The 20,809-nt window shown below is 41.0% G+C and overlaps 1 protein-coding gene across 10 annotated transcripts in view; it reads right to left on the bottom strand.

Annotated features, from left to right (window-relative positions):
• LOC142837201 (serine/threonine-protein kinase DCLK2-like) overlaps window positions 1-20,809 on the bottom strand; it is a 136,734-nt gene that overhangs the window by 22,919 nt on the left and 93,006 nt on the right. For 8 of the 10 annotated variants that reach the window (XR_012908210.1, XR_012908209.1, XR_012908211.1 and 5 more), the window contains 2 exons: window positions 7,773-7,904; window positions 5,469-5,645 (listed from right to left, as the gene is read on the bottom strand). The gene's annotated coding sequence lies outside the window, so the exon portion shown is untranslated. Of the gene's footprint in view, window positions 1-3,303; window positions 3,394-3,716; window positions 4,768-5,468; window positions 5,646-7,772; window positions 7,905-20,809 lie in introns of those variants that run through there. The other 2 variants (XM_075952179.1, XM_075952180.1) reach the window with 2 other exon arrangements.

Here is a 20,809-nt window from a genome sequence, read left to right as displayed (position 1 = left end):
ACCAAAAACAAACTTAAAAATAAAAACACACCGTGAGTCACAGAAGCTTATCAGGTAGCTGAGACCACAGGCAGAGTTTGGGCTTCTGACACTGTGGCAAAAGGCCGGTTTCTGAAACCCATTTATATAGTAGGGGCATCATTGCGCGGTGGTGGCGCAAGCCTTTAATCCCAGCACTCGGGAAGCAGAGGCAGGCGGATCTCTGTGAGTTCGAGACCAGCCTGGTCTACAGAGCTAGTTCCAGGACAGGCTCCAAAGCCACAGAGAAACCCTGTCTCGAAAAACCAAAAAAAAAAAAATATGTTTCTCTGGACGTGCCTCCGTGTGTGTGTGTGTGTGTGTGTGTGTGTTGTGTGTCTGTGTTTATGGGGTGGCTTTTGAACTAACCAAGATGACTGGTTCCATATCTGGCAGAGAGGCAGGTGGATCTCTGGGAGTTTGAGGCCAGCCAGCCTGGTTGACAAGAGCTAGTTCCAAAGAAAGGCTCCAAAGCAACAGAGAAACCCTTCCTTGAAAATCAAAACAAGAACACAAACCAAAAATAAAATAAAACATAAATTAAATGAGAGAGAGAGAGAGAGAGAGAGAGAGAGAGAGAGAGAGAGAGAGAGAGAGAGAAGAAATGTTGATTTGTTGATTTACAGACAAGAAATAAGAAAAAACAAAACCATAATACAAAACCATAATGTTACCAAGATGACAGCCTGGTTTATATAGTGAGTTAAAGGTATTATACAGAGAAACCCTGCACCAATAATAATAATAATAATAATGATAATAAAAGAAGAAAACAGAAAAAAACAAGTAAGGAAAAAGAAAGGAAGGAAGGAAAAAACAGGTGTTTTCATTTTTTCTTTGTTTATCTCAGGTTATTTTATTTTAATTTATTTTTTTAATTGCAGCAGCAGCAGCAGCAGTATATTTTGGGCAGCACATTTCTTTATTCTCAGTTCTCAGCCCTCAGAAATCAGGAGAGGCAGAAACAGGCAAATCGCTGTGAGTTTGAGGCCACCTTGTTCTGCAGTGTGAGTTTTAGGACAGGCAAAGCAACAGACACAGAGAAACCCTGTCTTAGGGGGGGGGAGTGTGTTTAGTACAGGCCTTTAATTCCGGCACTAGGAAGCAGAGGTAGAGGCAGGGGCAGCTAGATCTCTGTGAGTCTGAGGCCAGCCTTGTCTACAAAGTAAGTTCCAGGGACACAGGGAAGCTCTATGTAAAAAAAAAACATACACACACACACAAATAAACTAATAATAATAATAATCTAAGAGCTCAATTAATTGACTTCACCCACAATTCAAAAATAAAAAAAAGAGTGTGTCTGACTGTTCAGTGAAAGGACTATGTGGGCCAAGGGGCTGCCACAATTATGGCTTGGTGAGAGGGAGGAACTGAGGGAGAAAGGGAGGTAGCGAGGGAGCCCTGCTTTCTTAGGGTGTGTTGAGTGAGAGAGTAGGAAAGCCTCATTTGCATACATGGATAGCCGGCAATCCCAAGACCACATACTGAAAAGATGGCAACACTTGAGGTGTTCGCATATCAAGCATGACATGTTTTATTCAAAAACCTGTGACTTTCTAATCAGTGACCGGGAGACTAGAAGGAAGTGGTGTTCTGTTCGACCAGTATGCTAGAATTAAGCAAACCAGTTGAAAACAACAGATATAACTTAATAATTGAAAACGGGGAAACTCACACGACTGGGGTAAAGTTTCCCATGTCCAAAACAGGTCTGGAGAACACCATGCAAAGAGAGCCAAAGAGAGCAAACTGACCCAGATTCCCAGGTTTTCTTCCCTGGCCCCAAGCAGCCACACCCTAGATAAAAGTGATTGGCTGAGCTTCCCCATCAAGATATCAACTTCCTCTAAAGGGTGATGACAGAAAAAGTTAAATCAGTCTCTTATCCATTGAAAACATTCTTCATGCCTGAAGGTGACATAGATATTTTAGGAAAGAAAGAAAAGTAAGAGTCCCGAGAAAAAGCAGAAATACACAAATATAAACAATCAGAAATTCTTCAGGCTGAAGGAAAAGAATACCAGAAACAACAACATCCTTTTGTGCAAATAAAGACCATCAGAAGGCTTGAATGTCATCTTAATACCAAGTTCCCTATTTCCACTTTTTTTCCTTTAAAATACACACAGGGCCTGGCAGGATGGCCCAGCGCCTACAGATGTTTGCAGGGACCAAGATGGCCTGAGTTTGCCTCCCTGGTACACTGAAAAGGGAGAACTGACTCCTAAAATTTGCCCGCTACCTCCACGTGTATATTGTGACACACATGCATAAAAACATGTGCACAAAATGTAAAATATATGTGAATGTTTAAAAGAAAATTATGATATTTTAGGAATGTTTAACACATATGCACATGAATTAACTATAGTGTATTGTATAATAAAGAACACTAGAAAATGGCAAATGAATTTCTATTGTTAAAAAGTTTTACTACTGACATATGATCTCACCCTGTATCCCATACTGGACTGAACCTCACTATATGGCACGGCCTGGCCTCAATCTTATATGAAACCATCTTGATCCTGGGATTACAGGTGTGAGGCACCACACCTAACATCAAGATTTACTTTCTGGAAAAAGGGGACAAAAAGCAATACTGGGTAGAATATAAAATACTAAGGACATATAATTTGTAATCACTAAAACATATCAAGTTAAAAATAAGAATTGGAGAAACAAAATATGAGGGGAATAAGAGTGCAAATGATAAAGATTAGAGCGTCACAACAGATACGTTAGCTGTTAATGCATCAAACACTGCAAATGAAGGAGGAATATTTTCTGAACATTAATACCTTATCAGTAAGATAGAGAGTTTAAGAAGTGTGTTTGAGGGCTGGGAGGATGGCACAGCAGTTAGCATCACTGACTGCTCTTCCAGAGGACCCGGGTTCAATTCCCAGCACCCACATGGCACCTCACAGCTTTATGTCACTACAATTCCAGGGGACCTGGCACCCTCACACAGGCCTGTATCATGCAGGTCAAACACAAACACACGTAAAATAAAAATAAGTAATTCTCTTTAAAGTTGAAGAAAAAGATGCTGGCGACAGTGGTGAATCTATCACTGCCTTTAGACTCATTTACTGCTAGTTGCTGGGAATAGCTGCTGCCCTCAGTTCAGTTTAGTCTACTTAGATTGTTGGTGGAGTTTGCAAGTCTGCTGCTTGAGCACTTAGCTCCCAGCAGGTCGCACTGTTGGAGGAGTGTGTGGAGCATCCCAGGCCTGTAGCATGAGGGCAGGGCCTTTGAAGGCTGTTACACTTACCACTCGCTGAATCCTGTCCATTGCCACACGAGGAGTCTCCACCATGTGCCGTGGTCCCCATTAACAGCACCGTGATGGCATTGGTGACACTTTTCCTGGGCAGGGAACCCATGTCAGACCAAATTGTGGGTGAGGATTTTACATGAACAGGGGTGATTCTAAAGCACTTGCACCACTAAAAGCCCACTCTCTCATGGGTGAAGACTCATGGAATCTGCATCTATCTGAATCTCCGGAGGAGGTGGATGACTCCAAAGCAACATTGTTCTCCAGACCCAACAGAGCTGATGCACATAGGACCTCACAGAGACTGTGACATCACTAAAGAGATCCGCAGGAGCTCAAGCCAGATAAAATCTCAGCATGGAGGAGGGGAACTGGTCACAGAGCCCTACACCTAGCCAAGTGGCTATTTGTGATTGATAGCTGCTTGGAGAATGAAAACAATTTTCTCAATGGAGTTACACTGGGTATGGCAAACACAGCCCAGGACAGGCCCCATGCCCAGTAGTTTCTAGTATAAATAGGACTTCATGATTTTGTTTTTGACTTATAAACAGACTGTTTTGTTTGTTTTAAGCAAGAGAAAGAGCATGATGTCAAGTTGGGAGGAGTTGGGGAAGGGGGAAAATATGATAGAAATAAAGGTAAAATTTAAAAATAAGGAAAAATTAAAAGTAAAATATATATGATGACGAGGTGCTGAGGAGATGGCTCTTGCAGAGGACCTGACTTCAGTCCCAAGACCCCAAATGGTGGCTCACAACTGCCTGTTATTCCAGTTCCATGGCATATGACAGCATATTATGTCCTCAGTGGGCATATTCACAGACACACACGCAGGGAAAATATCTGCACACTTAAAATTTAAAAAAAAAACAAAATCTGAAATAATAATAAGATATATCTGTTGATCTGGATAGTGCCATTAGCTAGAGACCTGAGTTCAGTTTGAAGAACCTACTAACAGCCATCTGTCACTCTGAGGCCACCCTGGGCTATTCAACCCGTGTTACATAGTAAGACATATATACGCACAAACACAAACACACACACACACACGTTCTCCACATAGTCTGTACATTTATATATTTACTTCACCATTATAGTGATTCCATATCATAGGTATTGTTACCATCCACATTGTACACAAGAAACGAAACGCCCAGAGAGACTGAATAAGTAGCTCCCAAGTCATAGAACAACTAAGATGTTACCCATGATTAAGTCATGCCTCCTAGTCATCCTGATCATTGTGAGGTCAGGAGGCAACCTGGGCCCTCAGTGTTTAACCATATGAAGGAGGCAGTAGATACAGGAAACTGAGAAACACCCAAGATGGCACATTCACGGCTCATGTCCTAGACTCTGACAACTGCTTGCTCTCAGCTCTATGATTTGGAAAAGGATCAGAAAGTCGAGGCAGGGGATCCCAGGTGTGCCAGGTACTGGTTCTCAGACTTTATTCACTGGAAGGGGTATATGAAAGAGATTATATGAGTGTGTGAGGGGAAAATGCACGGAAAATTGTTTGTCTGCCTCCCTAATTTCCTGCAGTGGACCAGTACACAGTCTACCTGTGCTTGGAAATCTTGACCCAGCCTGAAAAGAACAGAAAAGCTTCTCGCCAGGATCTCTATTTTCATCAGGTGCTCGAGGATGTGAATGACACACGGAATGTGCATGTGGGGCCCGGCAGTGAGGACAGTAAGGACCATGAGCAGAAAAGGAGAAGAGCCAGGAATGTGAGAACAAGACACCCAGTCACTGTGAGGAGCTGCTCAGATACGTTTCCTGGCAATTGTTGTCACGTTATCCACAGTGGGCGCTATGATGCATAAAACTGATGTCACAAAGCTCCTGAAGACCAGTGCTGGATCCATGAAATCATGTGTTCCGGGTTGAGACCAAGTCTCCACCCATCTAGCCATAGTCTTGAGGAGATAGGAACCACAGGAAGGGCCTTAGCCCTGTGCTTCCTGCTTCCTATTCTGGAGGGCTTCCTGGCAAGAAATGGGCACCCCTGGGAGTCAGAGAACCTGACAGGACCTGCTCTGTAGGGACCATCTCCTTTCCTTGGCCAGAAGGGACTGGCAATACACCCTGCTGCTCTCCCCTCTGTTCAGCATCCCTGGGGCCCTTCTCAGCCTGAATAACCCCTCATTCTTACCTTCCAGGTTTAAGGTCTGAGGATTCTGCCTCCTCCCCAGGCTGAAGCCATCCATCTACTACTGCAGTCGGCTTCAGTGCCCTTCACGTCACGACCAAATCAACTCGCTCTGTCTCCACGGTCCCAGGTAGGCTGAATTGCCCATTCTTGCTTAAAGGGCATTATTGTTGGTCAGGCCTGAAACATGAGCAAGAAAGAAACTTCCAGATGGCTAGACTCACACTGACTGGTGTACTTGTTTCATCATCTCTTTCCACTCAGCATGATTCTGGGTAGCCTGTGCTGGTTGTCACTGGCTGCTTTCTTCTCGGAGAGCTGGTGCACTGCCCCAAATGAGCTGAGGAATAACGAAGATCTGAGCCAGATGTCCGGACACCAACCTGTCACAATTGTGCTGAACTAAAGAGACTAAAAGACCTAGGATTTGGAGTATGATGGCAGTTGCCAGTGAAGCTGTTAGGCATAAGGTGAGCTCTAGCAGAGAACAACAGACCACAAAAGACAGGCCATAGAACAATGGGTAGGCAGGGTATAAAGATAATGGTGTTGGCCTCCCTGAGATCAAGAGAGAAGGAGATGGCAGTGGGAGACTCTGGAAGGCCCAGCTCAGGACCTTCCAAACAGGAAGTGACCAACAATGGGGGACGGTGGTCCATATTAGCTGGATCAGATTAAAACAGCCTCAAGACTTCCTCTGCAAGGTGGCATGTAGAGAGCTCTAACCCTTTCCCCAGTAAACTTTCAAGTTAGCTTTGTCTTTTCTTTCTTTTTTTCTTCCTTCCTTCCTTTCTTTCTTTCTTTCTTTCTTTCTTTCTTTCTATCTTCCTTTCTTCCTTCCTTCCTTCTTTCCTTCATCCCTTCCTTCCTTCATTCTTGTTTATCTGAGTTTTTCTGTGTATCCCTGGCTGATCTGGAACTTTCTCTATAAACCAGATTGGCCAAGAACTCAGAGATTCATCTCCCTCTGCCTCCAGAGTTCTGGGATTAAAGGAATGCACCACCATGCCTAACAAACTTCAGCTGTTTCTTAAACTTCTTTACATATTCTTGCATCTTATACACCTACTTACTTATAACAGATTGAATTATAGGTAACCTGGGCTTCTGAGGAAGCACAGCCTTTTCCTAAAAGTATCCATTCTAGGGAGAGCACAAAGGAGAGTTGGACAGTGAGAAGAGAAATTTAGGGCCTGTGCCTACCAGGATCTAGGTTGCTGCATGTCGAATTGGCTATATTACTTGCCTCTCTGATTGCTCTGCTTACACTCTTGAGTACTTGACCAACTACTGCATCCTATTGGAATTCTTCCCTTTCGAAGAGAAGAAGGATCAAATGAAGAAATGAATGAAGGAAAGACAGACAAAAAGAAGAAAGGAAGAAAGAGTGCTGCTAAGGTCAAGACCAGAGAAAAACAGAGATCCTCTCTGCTTCATAAGAAAAACCAGTGAGGTAACTGGAAGTAGGGTCAGGAGACAGGAATTAAATAGGGTAGTATCACCTGATTTCTTAGCACTGATACCTGAATTAGATAGGGTAGTATCACCTGATTTCTTAGCACTGATACCTGAACCTCCTTTCAGGCAAATCAAATTAGCATTTGAGCATAAGATCCAAAATTCACTCACTCTCTCTCCCTCGCTCTGTGTGTTTGTGTGGGTGGGTGTGGGTGGGGGTATTGTGAGGTTGTAGTGGTGTGTGTGGTATGTAAGCTCCTAGTATGATTTCCTGATGTGTCCAGGAAGGAGAACCTCCACACCAGATGATCAAATGTGTGTGTGTACGTGTGTCTGTGCACAGTCACGCGTGTCTCTGCACATTTGAGGTTGATGCCTATATACAGGTTTGAGTGTGTTTTCTCGTGTCTTGTCCACTTTTTTTCTGAGACAGAGTCTTTCATTGGCCTGAAGCTCACAAAATAGGGTAAGCTGTCTGAGCAGTAAACCCCAGGAACATTACGTATCCACAGTTTTGTGCTGGGATTCCACAACTGGAGTTTTATGTAGATTCTGGGGATTGCAAATCAAGCACCTTGTTAATTGAGCTTTCCCCTCAAATCCTAGGATGAAGTTTTAATTGGGATACAAAATAATCAGTTAGAAATGTGGTTTTTAAAAAGTGGATTTATATTTTTTAAAAAAGGTGGGGGCGGGGGTGTATTCTGAAAACTTTGACTTTGATCCTGAGTTCTAAGTGTTTTCCAAATCAGCTAGGGCTCCAAAAGACCAAGGTATTATTCCACCAAAACCCAAGTTGGTGAGCCAAAGAGTTTAAAACTTACAGCTAACAGATGAGGAGTTACTTACAGGAGCAAAGCAGCGACACCACAGAAAGTCTGACTGCAGCAAGGAAAGATTCCTTCTCTGTAGCCAGATAGATGGAAGTGCCTGCCCGTCAGTCGACCGTTCACACTCTCAGTACTCCAGTGTCTCCAGAGGCTACAGAAACACAAGTAACTGGGTCAGAATCACACACAGATGACAAGGAAATACTTCGAGGAGAGGGAGTCTAATAACTCCCACTCCAGGTTAAATGCCCTTGTATAAAGAACCATCAGCAGGCCGGTGGTGGTAGGGTGTGTAACAAGGAAGCTCAGTAAGTCGTGGAAAGCAAGCCTGTAAGCAGCATTCCTGCCATGGCCTCTGTATACTGGTATATTTGTGTTAAAATGAATAAAGCTTGCCTGAAAATAAGCGGGCAAAGCAGCCACACTCCTCAGCTATACAGGACCGCGGTGGGGTGGGGGGAGCAAAACTTTAATCCCAGTGCTCAGGAGGCAGAGGCAGGCAAGTCTCTGAGTTCAAGGCTATTCTGGGCTATACAAGATTGATCCAGAAACAGATATCAGTGTTTGGGAATCACACATGTTGAATCCCAGTACTGGAGAAGGGGAGACAGGAGCAATATGAAGAGCAGAGAGAGGAATATAAAGGGGGAGAGACAGGAACTCAGGAGTGTGGAGTCTGATAATTTGTGGAGACAGGATCATCACCTTGAGTCTGAAGACTTGGTAGAGGTCAAAGGTCTCTCTAGTGGTTGGCTGCTTTGTATTTCTGATCTTCAGCTTGGACCCCAATACCTGCCTCTGGGTTTTTATGATTCTGCTACACCTCTGCTTTGATTTCTGCTTCGAGATTCCTTCCTTGATTTCCTTACATGATGGACTAAAACTGGAAACTTAAATAAAGCCTTTCAATTTGATTTTGACCATAGTGATTACAATTTAAAACTAATACAGCATATTCCCAAGTGGGGGATAAACCAGACACCCTTAAATCTCATATATGGGCCATCCATAATCTTCGGCGTGACACATACCCTGCATTAAGAGCCCCAAACCACCATTAAGGCCACTTGCTTTGAAGAATTTTTTTTTAATTTTAGAGATTTATTTTACGAAAAAGTTGCAAAAATAAGACAGAATATTCCCAAATGCCCTGAACCTGGTTGATTCTTTTGTTACGATTTTGAGTGGATGTGTCACAATTGTTGAGCCAATCAAGGCATTCCTAATTACTAAATCCATGGTTTATTCAGATATCCTTATCTTTTACCATTACTCTTTACCATTGTCCATTAGTGTCTCCCACGAAGACACTAATTCATACAGCAGTGGTTCCCATGGCTTTTTGTAAGACATATATTTGTGTTGAGGAATCATTTATACTTCTAGGGTAAAATGAAACGTTAGTGTGTTGCATCCTTCCCTACTGTCTTTATCTTCTCCTTTGGGAAGAGCATGATGAGGCTTCCATGAGAAGTTCTTTTCTGAAGTACATCACCTCCATCAAGGTTGCAGAGAACATCAAGTTCTTCATGTTGTATATTGTTCATTTTATAAAAGCTCCCTCCAGAAATGGAAGCCTCACAGACATGGTGGCTGTCCTTGTGTTAATGTCGACCTACCACAGTGTCAACTGAGAGGGAAGCCTCTAATGAGAAACTGCCTACATCAGATGAAGAGGTTGGTCTTTGGACACAGGTGTGTGTGGTTTCCCTGATTATTAATTCACAAAAGAGGTCCCGGTCTGCTGTAGGCAATACCATTCCTAGGGAGGAGGCTCTAGGTTAGATAAAAGTACCAGCGAAGCACGAGCCTATGGGCAAGCCAGAGAAGGGACTAGCTAATGTAAGACTTTAAGACAATCCTGAAGCCATTTCTGACTATTCTAAATCCTCTCAGCCTCCGTGCCATAGTGCTTCCCCTCCTCCCCTGGGAACTAAGGACCTTATAGCTACACACGCAGGTACTCAGTTCCTGAACAATTACCCATATACGTACGTTTTGATTCAGTCCCCTGGGAAACGGGGTCAAAATGACCTCTGACCTCATCTGATCTGGCAACAGCTCTCTAGTCAATTATTGGTAATAGCCCTTCTGAATGAGCCATTCACAACCCCCCTTGATTCTGTGGCCTTCTCCTTTAAAAGTAGCCTGTGCACACTATTCGAGGTCTCTCGGCTTCCTGAATGCTGAGGGACCCTGTCATGACAGAATTAATAAAATCCTCATGCCTTTGCTTCAGCTATGGTGTGAGAGGTGGTCTCTGGCGGCGACTCCTCCTCGGTGTTTGGACGCTGGAGTCCACTCTTCCTTCCAGGCTTCCTTCCTCCAGGTTCTTGCCTTGAGTTCCTGCCCCGATTTCCCCAGTGATGAACTGTGACTTGGAAGCCTGTGCCAAATAAACCCTTTCTTATCTAAGCTGATTTTGTGTTGGAGTGTTTTAGAACAACGCCAGAAACTGCTACTGTGGCCCACTCTGTTGGCAGACACAGGCAAAGGAAGGCACATTCCAGACTAGTCTGGGTGACATAACGAAACACTGAATCAAAAACTAAAACCCAAACCGTGGTGATAACCACGAAATGAAAGTGTAAATCCACTCTTAGGAATACAGGTCGCTGACCAACATTATTCTGCTGTGTCATGTTATGCCAATGCCTGTCTGTCTCTGATGTTCATTCTCTCCTCTCAGAGCCATCGAAGTCCTCCCGTCTCTTGGGCTTTCTCTAATACTGCTGCAGGTATGAAGTGAATTGATCTACCATGACTTCCTTTAAAGGAACCATGGAATTGATTTTTCATGTGTGTCGAGTGAGAGAGGAGGAAAGCCTCATTTGTATACATGGATAGCCGGCAATCCCAAGACCACATACTGAAAAGATGGCAACACTTGAGGTGTTCGCATATCAAGCATGACATGTTTTGTTCAAAAACCTGTGACTTTCTAATCAGTGACCTGGAGACTAGAAGGAAGTGGTGTTCTGTTCGACCAGTATGCTAGAATTAAGCAAACCAGTTGAAAACAACAGATATAATTTAATAATTGAAAACGGGGAAACTCACACGACTGGGGTAAAGTTTCCCATGTCCAAAACTGGTCTGGAGAACACCATGCAAAGAGAGCCAAAGAGAGCAAACTCACCCAGATTCCCAGGTTTTCTTCCCTGGCCCCAAGCAGCCACACCCTAGATAAAAGTGATTGGCTGAGCTTCCCCATCAAGATAGCAACTTCCTCTAAAGGGTGATGACAGAAAAAGTTAAATCAGTCTCTTATCCATTGAAAACATTCTTCATGCCTGAAGGTGACATAGATATTTTAGGAAAGAAAGAAAAGTAAGAGTCCCGAGAAAAAGCAGAAATACACAAATATAAACAATCAGAAATTCTTCAGGCTGAAGGAAAAGAATACCAGAAACAACAACATCCTTTTGTGCAAATAAAGACCATCAGAAGGCTTGAATGTCATCTTAATACCAAGTTCCCTATTTCCACTTTTTTTCCTTTAAAATACACACAGGGCCTGGCAGGATGGCCCAGCGCCTACAGATGTTTGCAGGGACCAAGATGGCCTGAGTTTGCCTCCCTGGTACACTGAAAAGGGAGAACTGACTCCTAAAATTTGCCCGCTACCTCCACGTGTATATTGTGACACACATGCATAAAAACATGTGCACAAAATGTAAAATATATGTGAATGTTTAAAAGAAAATTATGATATTTTAGGAATGTTTAACACATATGCACATGAATTAACTATAGTGTATTGTATAATAAAGAACACTAGAAAATGGCAAATGAATTTCTATTGTTAAAAAGTTTTACTACTGACATATGATCTCACCCTGTATCCCATACTGGACTGAACCTCACTATATGGCACGGCCTGGCCTCAATCTTATATGAAACCATCTTGATCCTGGGATTACAGGTGTGAGGCACCACACCTAACATCAAGATTTACTTTATGGAAAAAGGGGACAAAAAGCAATACTGGGTAGAATATAAAATACTAAGGACATATAATTTGTAATCACTAAAACATATCAAGTTAAAAATAAGAATTGGAGAAACAAGATATGAGCAAATCACTTTTCATAAGGGATTTAATGAATATGATACAGATCAAGACCTCGCTGGCCACAACTTGAAATAATTTAAGTAGAAACAAATAAAAAATACACCAGATCAATGAGACAAAAAGTAGGTTATTTTATATAATAAAGATAGACAAACCCCTATGCATCCTATTAAAGACGAGAATAAAACATCCAAAGTAACACAATCAGAAATGAAAAGGGATACATGACAACAGACACTACGGAAATCCACAGAATACTTAGATCATACCAAAAAAACCAGTACTGCACAGAATTGTAAAACATAAATGAAATGGACACTTTTCTGGGTGAGTACCATTTACATCAATTAAATAATGCCTAGGTGAACAATTTCAATATGTATATACTCTTAAAGGAAAAAGAAGCTCCCGTAAAAAGCAAACAAAATATCCCAGGACAAATGGTATTAATGAAGAATTCCATTACAACTTCCATACTCTTCTAAGAGCTGCACATAATATAAACAGAAGGAACATTGCCAGAACTCTTTTTATGACTATGCAGTAAGATTGTCGCAAAAACAAAAAGAATCAACCGAGGAAGAGAATAAAAAACTAATCTCAATATTGAACATGAATGCAAAAATACTCTATCCCATCCTAGCTTGCCACCAAGGACTCCTATCCATCTGGAATGTGTTGATGTCCATCACCACAGTCTACTCCAGGGTGGAGTAGATATAAGAGACTCCAGAGCTAAGAAAACTAAGAGAAGACAGACCAAGAAAAAAACCACAAGCACAGAGATAGCCGCAGCAAAGACCATACCAAGCAGGCAAGACTCTCCTAACAGGATTGGTACAAATGTGCATGCATTTATGTAAGAATACCTCCAACAATTTGAAAGACAGCATGATAGTATGAGAAGCCAGGGAATATACAACAGGAGAATTTGAACACCCTAATCCAGAGGTAGTACAAGAAATAGACTTTAAACATAAAATTATGAAAAATATAGGGACCATCAAAAAGAATGTAAAAAAACAACTTCAAACAAAAGGATGAGAAGAATAACAACAACTCTGAAGAAATGAGAAATCTATCAAAGAATCCCTGGGAAAGGAAACCAAGAAAAAGCAATCAAACTGGTAATGGAAAGATTTCAAGACTTGAAAACTGTAATGGAGGAAAAGGATTCAACAAAATTAGAGAATAAATCTTTCCCAACCTAAAAAATGATATTCCTATTAAGGTAAAAAAAGCATACAGAACACCAAATAGACTGAAACCCTCACCGCATAATAATAAAAACACAAAAGATACAGTATTAAGAAAGAATATTAAGAGCAGCAAATACTTTATACTCACAGCAGGAATATATCATCAGGATGAAGTATCAATACCAAATATAAATTTCAGTAATATAAAAGCACCCACATCACTAGAAATAAATTTATGCCCGAAACCACACTAATAGTAGGAGACTGCAGCACTCCTCTCTCAATAATGGACAGGTCAACCAGACAGAAACATAACAGAGAAATAAGAGGAATAATGGAGATAATGAAATAAATGGACTTCAGAAATATCTGTAGAACATTCCGCCCTAATAGTAAAGCATATATCCTCTCACCTACTCATAGAACCTTCTCGAAAATTGACCACATACATGGATAACAAAGTGAACCTTATATGACACAAAAAAATTTTGCAGAGGCAGGCAGATCTCTGTGAGTTCTAGGCAGGACTGGTCTACAAGAGCTACTTACAGGACAGGAATCAAAAGCTATAGAGAAACCCTGTCTTGAAAATCCAAACAAAAAAAATGGTAGGGGGGGTGATTGGGCTGGAGAGATGGATCAATGGTTAAGAGCATTGCCTGCTCTTCCAAAACTCCTGAGTTCAATTCCCGGCAACCACATGGTGGCTCACAACCATCTGTAATGATGTCTGGCGCCATCTTATGGCCTGCTGACACACACACAGACAGAATATCGCATACATGATAAATAAATTACCAAGAAAGTAAATATTTAAAAAAATTTTGCAAGCACATGAGCATTATCAGATGACCATGGATCAAAGTTGAAGTATAACAACTGTTATTACACCAAAAACAGACAAACTCATGGAAAGGGAACAGGCAACCACTAAACCGTACCTGGGTCAGGGAAGAAATAAAGAAATGAAAGTATTCCTTGAATTCAAAGAAAATAAAGACACAACGTAACCAAACTGAAAGTGGCGCTATGAGGAAAATCCATCTTCTCAGCACCTCATGAAAAGGTCTATAAAGCTGATCACACTGTGGAACAAAGTAAACATACACAGAAAAAAACTGGAGTAATACACTGTGTCCTATCAAATGACCATGATTTAAAATTAGAACTTGACAACAACAGTACTATCAGAAATCCTACAAAACAATGGAAATTGAACAGCAAACTACTTAACCACGCATGGACCAATGAAAAATAAAATAAATACTTCCTAAAACTCAAGAAAAATGAAGGCACGTTGTACCCAAACCTATGTAACACCATGAAAGCAGTGCCAAGAGGAAACTTCCTAGCACAAACAGAAAGCTCACACTAGTGACTTAACAACACATGTGAATGGTCTCGAAAAAAAAAAGCAGACATAACCAGAATAAGTAGAAACAGAAAATAAAAAAATTGAGGGCAAGGCGGATCTCTGTGAGTTCGAGACCAGCCTGGTCTACAAGAGCTAGTTCCAGGACAGGCTCCAAAGCCACAGAGAAACCCTGTCTCGAAAAACCAAAAAAAAAAAAAAAAAATTGAGGGCGGAAATAAATTGAAACAAATAAATAATACAATGAATCAATGAGACAAAAAGCAGGTTATTTGACAAAATAAAGAAGATAAACAAACCCTAATGCAAACTAATAAAAGACAAGAGGGAACATCCAAACTAACACAATCAGAAATGAAAATGGATACATGACAACAGACACTAAGGAAATTCACAGAATCCTTAGATCGAACCACAGAAACCTGTACTCCACAAAATTGTGAAACATAAATGAAATGGACAATTTTCTGGCTAGTCAACATTTACCTAAAATAAAATGAGGCTTGGATGAGCAATTTAAATAGCCATATACTCTTAAAGGAAATCGAAGCTCTCATCAAAAGCAAACCAAATATCCCAGGGCCAAATGGTTTTAATGAAGAATTCCATCAGAACTTCCTGTACTCCTCCAAATGTTGCACAAAATATAACCAGAAGGAACATTGCCAGACTCGTTTTATGAGTATGCAGAGTCAGGGGAAAAATTCCTGGAGATCTGACAGCCAAACTAGCGAAAAAAGCAAACTCCAGATTCAATGACTCACCTTAAGACATACTGTGGAGAGCAACAAAGGAGAACCCCTGATGTCAGCCTCAGGCATCCATACATGCGTGAACGTGTATAACCATGTGCACCCCATTCCACATACACACACACCTAAGAATTTTCTCTGGATGTACTTTGTAGCATTCCTTGGGTAAGAATATGACCTCATACCTATTGCAGGATGATCAAGATCAGAGTTCTATTAACTTTATTATCAAAAAAATCTTAGCCAGGCGATGGTGGCACACGCCTTTAATCCCAGCACTCGGGAGGCAGAGGCAGGCAGATCTCTGTGAGTTCGAGGCCAGCCTGGTCTACAGAGCTAGTTCCAGGACAGGCTCCAAAACCACAGAGAAACCCTGTCTTGAAAAACCAAAAAAAAAAAAAATGAAAGAAAGAAAAAATCTTATAGATGTCATCTCTCGCCACTTAAGTACAAACTCTCCCCTATAGCAGAACTACATCATAGGAAATGAATATATCAAATTGTATTTATATCCCCGGGCTCCACACCACATGATTAGTTTGTTGGGCACAAATTATAATGATCATACTTCCTGTTTCTTGGAAGTTTGAGAAATTACTACATCATCACTGATACTACCTAGGAGAAAATGTTCTGCAAAAAAAATAATAGTCACTTTCAGCTTCTAAAACTTTTAAGACATTTATCTTTGGTCATATATAAAATACTGACCACTATACTAAGTGAAGAAACAAAAAAAAAAAACATATATGAAACTTTTCAAGTAAGAGTCTGAAATGCCTATGAAAACGGGAGCATTTCTTCTGGGTAGGTGCTGGCTGCTTCAATATGTTTAGACTCTGAACATTAAACCTCCATGGAGGCAATACTAACTGCAGAGCTCACTACACTGAGTCTGGCAGTTCTGTCATACTACAATTAAAAGTCCTAAAAATACCAAAAGAGAATAATCATGAAAAACACTACAAAGTTTGAGTGAAGCGTTTCTATATTAACATCAACAAATGCATGAGGTCAATTTTTAAATCTGAAAAATTACATGGGGCTACTGAGAGAGCAAGCGTATTTGCCTTCATGAAGGATTTTTATTTAATTTAGACTCAATTCATTCTTCTTCTTCGCTGAGAATGTGGAGGGCATGGCCAAGCTTAACCTTTGATCTCCGCATAACCAATAAGGAGGAAATAAGCACCTCTACCAGGAAAAGGAAGAGTGAAGAGATGCAGCAGAGCAGGGATCTGCAACTAGCTGACCATGTACTAACGACCCAGGTAAAAACTAAGCTTTATGAAAGTGAGGGTGGAAAGAGTCCTAGGCTCTAAGATGGCTCATATGACAGGCACACCAGTGGATGTCATGCTCCCTGATGAGGACACTGCACATGGGCATCTCAACGCTGGCAGTGGTCCCAAAGTCTAGAAGTGTTTTACCCTAAAAGCATCAACTGCAATCAATTTCTAAGTCTGTTTTGCCTCTGTCCACGACAAGAACCAACTTGTTCCAAAATTCTATAAAATGTTTTTTCATGTTAAACTCTGCTGTTTACAGAAAACATGAAAAAACAAGGACATGAATGCTGCTATCACATGATACTCATAATATTTTCAATCTCAAAGCCTTCGGGTCCATGAAAGAAACCAACACCGATGAAAGTCGACTATTTCAGGATGAGATCAGTGATGGCTTACGGCGAGTTGTCTAAAGGACAATTTCTGTCTTTGTGACACACACCCAGTTAATGTTAAACTAAAACAAACTCAGGTAGTAAGTGAACTAGGACAAAATATGCTTAAGACAGTCTAAAATTGTATAAAGACAGTTCACTAATATGTCTAAGTTTCTTTCTCATTTCTCTTCAAAGGAAATCTGTCATAAAAACACACACATTTTATCAAACACACTACACCAACACATACACACACGATACAAACACACTACACACACCATACTACACCAAACACATATACATACACACATCACACACTACACCACACACATACACACACACCACACACACACTACACCACACACACATACACACCACACACATTACACACCACACACATACATATATACACAATACACATCACACTAAACCACATACATACACACATCACACACTCCACACTATACCACACTACATCACATGTACCACACACATACATATACACACCATCCACATCACACACATCTACACACTACACCACACACACATACCTACACACATCACAATACACCACACACACATACATACACATGACACACACCATACTACACCACACGTACCACACTAAACCACACACACATACACACACCACACACACACACATCACAATACACCACACACACATACATACACATGACACACACCATACTACACCACACATACCACACTAAACCACACACACCATACACACACATGCACACACTATAAAGAATCTTAAAGCAGTTAGACATGGGCATGGGCATAGTGGCACACACCTTTAATCTCAGCACTTGAGAGGCAGAGGCAGGCAGATCTCTTTGAGTTCAAGGCCAGCCTTGTCAACATAGAGAATTTCAGAACAGTCAAGGATACATTGAAATCGTGTCTCAAAAGTACAAAAGAAAAAAAAAACATCAGCAGCAAGTAGTTAGTTTAACCAATCCAGAGAATAAAGAAATTTTATGGAAAAATAAAGTAAAAATGAACACTGCCTAACTAAGGTTTTCATTAATCTTAAACATAGCCCAATTTCTTGCTATTTTTAGAAGAATTATTTACGTGTGTGAGTGCTTCTATTTGCATGTGTGCCTGCACGAAAGAAGAGGGCACCCGTTCCCATTACAGATGGTTGTGAGCCACCATGTGGTGGCCGGGACTCGAACCCAGGACCCCTGGAAGAGCAGCCAGTGCTCTTAACTGCTGACCACTCCTCTAGCCCCAACTCCTTGTCATTTTAAGGCTAGAGATACTGTTCTATTTCTCCTTAAACCATACACCAAACAGAAAATAGCAAGTGAAACCAAAATTTTAAATCACAAAGATAACCACAGCTCCTCAAGAATGGCCTGGGTGCCAAGAATGTAGGATCCAAAAATTGTGTATACAAAAGTCAAATCTATACTTTTTTTTTCAAAAACAATGGATCATGTCAAAGCTTGAAAACATCACTTTCTTTGCACATGAAAAACATGTACGTTAATAAGACCTAACAGGAGATGTAAATATCTGGGTAGGGAAGGTCTACAATCACAGAACTTAGGAGGCGGAGGCAAGTGAATGCATCAAGTCCGAGCCAACGTGGGCCACACAGTAAGACCCTATCTCTGAAGAAAGACCAACTAACCAACAAGTGACCAGAGTAATCCCTGTAGCATTCTATAGCCATCTTCCAAGGTTTCAAAGATCACTTTCAGACTGTTTAACTTCAGGATGATGCAGAATGATAACAACAGCAAACATTTGGTTTCTGATGGTAATGACAACCTCTGAATTACTTTTATTTATTTATTTTACAGCCCGACTGCAGTTTCCCCTCCTTCCTCTCCTCCCATTCCCTCCCCCTCACCTCTGTGCCCCCAGTCTACTGTTTCTGCTGCATTACTTTTTAAGTTGTCTTTCCTATCCTTGTGAGCAAAATAAAAAATACAACACACAGATCTCACTCATTGTTTCTTTCCCTTAGCCTTTTCCTCAACTGTTAGATTTCCCCAAACACAGATGGAAATGTCCAGTATGAAGGAAGAAATGGAATGTTTTCACATTCGGTATTTAACTGGTAGCGATCCATTTTCATGATTCCATGCTGGGCTTAAACTTGCTATGCACAGTCTTTTTTTGTTAGAATTTATTTATTATGTATACAGTGTTTTTCCTACATATATGCTGCAAACCAGAAGAGGGCACCAGATCTCATTACAGATGGTTGTGAGCCACCATGTGGTTGCTGGGAATTGAACTCAGGACCTCTGGAAGAGCAATCAGTACTCTTAACCTCTGAGCCATCCCTCCAGCCCCTATACACAGTTTCTTATGTTTGTTTTTCTGGCTATTTTAGACAAATTTCTAAAATGAATTTATGAATGATTCAAGCACTAAGACCTTTGAGAGAGTTACAAAAAATTGCATACTGCTTTTCAAAGCTAATAAATTGTACACTTTTATCTCTTTTGATCACTGAATCCTCAAAAACATTGGACATTTTTAGTGTTATAGTATTTGTGTTCTAATAAATAAAGTTTTACTGGAGATCAGAAGGCAAAGCAGCCACCCTAGTCAGCCCTACAGGCCAGGGAGTGGTGGCACATACCTTTAATCCCAGGACTCAGAAGACAGAGTTAGATGGATCTCTTTGAGTTCAAGGCTACCCTGGGCTACAGAAAATCAATCCACAAACAGATCCAGGTGGTGATGGTTCACACCTTTAATCCCAGCTTTTGGGAATCACACACCTTTAATGGAGAGAGGTGAAGACAGGAGCAATATGACTGGGCAGAGAGTAGAATATTTTTTGTTCGTCTGAGAGTTGGTAGAGATAAGATCTCTCTAGTTGCTTGACTGCTTTGCTTTTCTGATCTTCAACTTGAACCCAATATCTATCTCTAGGTTTTTATTATTCGTGCAACAGAAATTTCTCTTCCTAAAAGAAAATCAATTTAAGCACCAAAAGGAAGACCGAAGGACTGTTGGGGGATATCAGGAACAAAGCCCGTGTCTCACCCATACTAAACAAATACTCTACACTGAGTCACAGTCTCAGTACTCAAATGTTTCATCACGAGTTTACACATTTTAAAGGTGACTGCATTTGTCTGTGCTTCAACTGTACAAACTTTTAGTCACTTTTCCAGGATCCCCTAATATTAAGTTGCTATACCTCAACATAAAACTGCTGCTTGACATCCAGAAATTTAGTGTTTATACAGTCCAAAAAACCTTACTTACTGTAACTTTCCCACTATTTTTATTATTGGAAAATTCTTTTCCATTTTGACATAGCTATTGATATAGTTTCAGTGCCTTTGTTAAAGATACTACACATTTCAGACATAGACCTCAGGGAAATAGAGTTGGAACTGACCTGCAAGCCTCCTTCCCAAGGACTAGCTCTAGTAGTACCTGAAGATGCTATGCAAACTGCCAAAGGAAAAGAGAAATCAACATTCCTACCCAGCTATAAAACTTAGGAACCTCAGTGATACACGTGCTTGCACAACCGTGTTGAGCCTTTCACTGTGCTGGTGCTCTGACATGGGGATCAGACAAAAACTATCAGGATCAGTTTTCAGGAAACTGGAGACAGGCAGATGTCTGTGAGTTCAAGGCCAGCCTGGTTTACGTAGTGAGTACCAAGACAGCCGAAGCTATGTAATGAGACCTTATCTCTCAACGATGTTTTCTTCATTTTACTGGCACACATACAGGTTTCTTTTAGTCTTTAAAACCAAATCTCACTTCTAAGACAAAGTGTGAGGTAGTCCCTTCTGTTGTCCTGTAGACAGAGCAAGGGTACCATTTGCTAAGAGTAATGGAGAAACTCGGGCACTTTGAGGACTCCTCAGAATAGCTACCTTATTTCCTTTGGAGGGAAACTGTAAAAGAGAAAGCATCAACTGAGGCCTGTTAGAAATCAGTAACCCTGGCATGCATGCTGCTTAGGTTTCATCAACTGTGAC

The sequence above is a fragment of the Microtus pennsylvanicus genome, chromosome 17 (assembly GCF_037038515.1).
Source record: "Microtus pennsylvanicus isolate mMicPen1 chromosome 17, mMicPen1.hap1, whole genome shotgun sequence".
Taxonomy (NCBI): Eukaryota; Metazoa; Chordata; class Mammalia; order Rodentia; family Cricetidae; genus Microtus; species Microtus pennsylvanicus.
The sequence above is the reverse complement of the archived record's forward strand: the minus strand, read 5'-3'. Positions and strand labels throughout refer to the sequence as shown.